The sequence below is a fragment of the Bactrocera latifrons genome, unplaced genomic scaffold (genome assembly GCF_001853355.1).
Source record: "Bactrocera latifrons isolate USDA-ARS-PBARC rearing strain unplaced genomic scaffold, ASM185335v1 scaffold_620, whole genome shotgun sequence".
Lineage (NCBI taxonomy): Eukaryota > Metazoa > Arthropoda > Insecta > Diptera > Tephritidae > Bactrocera > Bactrocera latifrons.
The window spans coordinates 25,213-28,352 of record NW_017537291.1 but is presented as its reverse complement, the minus strand read 5'-3'; the positions used below and the strand labels follow the sequence as shown (position 1 = coordinate 28,352).

General features: G+C 32.1%; 1 protein-coding gene across 1 annotated transcript in view; it reads left to right on the top strand.

Annotated features, from left to right (window-relative positions):
- LOC108975188 overlaps nt 1-3,140 on the top strand; it is a gene marked incomplete at its 3' end in the record, with an annotated part of 31,828 nt that overhangs the window by 7,291 nt on the left and 21,397 nt on the right. The window lies entirely within an intron of this gene.

Sequence of the window (3,140 nt, the reverse complement as noted above, 5' to 3'; positions counted from 1 at the left end):
CTTTTATATATACCGTTTTTTTTTTGGGAACAGTACAACCTTATTTTATTTATTTATTTATTTTAATATTTTGTTGCTGTGCGAAAATATTGGTTTGTGAAATATATTGAGAGCATAAACTTTAGATATCCTTAGCTAATAATATTATTTCAAAAAAATTTAAAATGAAAGATATCCAATTTTACTTGAAAACAGCGTTTCCATTGAAAAAAGCTGAATCAAACGGATTATAACGGCAGTGTTAAATTGAGTTTTTGAATTAAAACTGTTATAATATAGAACCGTATAGTATCACTAGCGTTACATACCACACCCATAAATGCTAAAATGTGCACATTTATTCAGGCTTTGTCCATCTGTCGCTTGCCACGCCATGCGATTGCTGCCAAATGTGTTTAAATATCGATATTTGCTCAGATACAGTTACAACTAAATACAGTTTAACTGCGGGCCATTCAACTGTTTTTCGGAAATTCGCTTGCGGTTCAATACTGAAAGCGTGCTGCAGGAATCGCAACTAATGAGCACGCACATGTGTGTGCGTTTGCGTCTGTAAAATCGGCCATTCGGCAATTGCATTTATGTTTATTATGCGCTTTGTATTCGATTTGCCGTCGATTTGTTGCTATTTTGTAACTGTTAATGCTTATTACTCCGCACATTTGCAATGTCGACTATTCGAAAATTCATCGCCGTACTGAATACGAATGCGCCCGTATGTGTATGTTTGTGTGTGTGGTAGCGCCTTTACAATTCGATGTTAGGTGTAATTATACGGTTTGAGCTTTTAGTTTAAATTGATTGTAAGCCGCCACAAATTAGCTATTCAATTCAATTAGCATTAAAATTCGCAAATACATATACATTTATTAAATTTGTTGCTTGTGAATGGAAAAGCTGCTGGATATTTGAAAATTAGAGCCGCATCAATTGTGGCTTTATTTTCAATTGAAGTGCCATTTTTAATTGAGAGAAAGCATTTTACTATGGGTAAAGCAAATTTCATTACTGAATGTGAATGTTAGATTTGAGAAATTATTTTTGTTAAATAAACCGGGAACAGATCTAGATTTAATAAGATAACTCACATGTTGGTTGATATATGCAGCATAAAAGGATGAAATGGGTTTCCTCGGGTAAAAACTGCCGTTTTTCAAAAAAGTTTTTCTTATATAAAAAATTAAATATTGATGACCGATGACAGCGTTTTCAGGATAACTCCACGCTGGATCATCTAAATTGAAAAAATACGTGTTTTAGTTAAAACATTAACTTATAACTTGGACGAAGGGGAGAAATTTAATATTGGATTTCTGGAATTCAATGACAATTTCGCAAATAAATAGTTAAATAGTTGTAATCGCAAGAAAAAAAGGCTTCATTCAAGTCTTTAAAAATTGTATCTCAAAGACCTATGTGAAATATCATGAAGATCGGTTGAATAGTTCTCGACAAGATGTGCTAACCGACTTCAGAAACACAGTTTCGAGAAAAACGCGTTTGAAGACGGCGCACTTAGTCTAACTAGCCTTGAGTACACAAGTTATCAAGGCTGCATCTCGGAAAATATGACATGGATCAACTTCTATAAATTATTCTATAAATTAATTAGATAATACAAAAATCGATTCTTTTAAACCCGTAAGGCAGAAATATTTGGGAATACATATATATGTATGTACATATGTGGTTCCAGTTAGGAGCCAAAGTAAACATAGAGAAAATTATTGGCGAATTTGTAATTTAAATATATTTCGAAACGRAGTATCTACCTTTCGAAAATGAAAAACTGAAGTTATTAAGAAATGTGTTCGAAGGAAAGGTAAATAAAAAAGCATACCGGTAAATCAGCTGGTCTTTCATATATATACTTTTATGAATAAGCTATCACTTAACAAAAAGGTWATTTTTGGAAAATTTTTAGAAATTATTGAAATTATAAGCCAAGCATAGCAAGTTCAGTATGTTCAGCAGTTTATGTTTCAAACAGTATTGTATAACTCTCTGGTTCATATTTCAACATCGAAACATTATTTTCCTTTAGTTCAAATTCTAAGCCAATGAAGGAAAGGGAATTAATGTGATACGAATCTCAAACATAGTGCGACAAATTCAAATCATTTGTGTAATTAGATAATCTAAGCAATTAAGTGGCTTATATTTGAGACCTTTTATCAAGATTCTCAGAATTTTATAATATTGATGATTGACTACCTAAAACTACCCTTAAGATTTCTGCTTCAATTTCTTGATTAAATGAATGCATGAAGTTTAGTAGCTTTTAAAGCTTTTACTYTCAACTAGAAGCTAAAGTTGTGTGATAGATTTTTAGAAGAATATATATAGAATATTATCCGTTCTTCTCCGTACAAGCTAGAAGGGAATTTAGCTACGAAAGTGGAAATAAATATTTTATACTCAGAAATACTTTCCACTGAAAAAATTTGATCCCAAAGCAAACATTTTTCCGCTGAAATCGAAACAAGCAYTAATAGTACTTAGARYTGTAGTATACCAGATCAGAATGTARTAAACGAAAAAAAGGAGTAGGCAATAAAGTTATTCTAAAAAAAAAACAGAATGCAAATGAAGCTTTGATCATGAACATCAAACGTCAATGTTTGGCTGCTAAGGAGCGTTGAATCAGCGCTAACAAGAGCAAAAGCGAAATCACGACTTACAAGCAAATCTATGCAATTATCCATGCTTATTGATGTTTTGTGAGAAAAATGATCAGAAAGATGGGAAAAAGAGCGCACGCAGCGSATGAAAGTAAATGAATCAGCGAGGAATACTTACAAGCGACTGCTGCAGATTGTTAGAGTAAAGATGTTTTTGTACAGATTTTTATGTATATTTTTTTTTATCATTATTTTTTGAATAACAGTAGATAGAAGTAAAAGGAGATAAAAAGAAAAAACCAAAACCGAAAATAATGCCATAATGCCATTTTACAAATACAAAAGCTTCGTTCCAACGTGATGATGATCAAACCGTTTATATGACAGCGAACCTTTAGCTACTAGTGCGATGTGGAAAATTCAGATAATCAGATAATGGAATAATTGGTTTAGGTATTGCTCAGTGCCGAATTTCATGAGGATGTCTTGTCAAAAGCGAAAGTTTTCTATACAAGGACT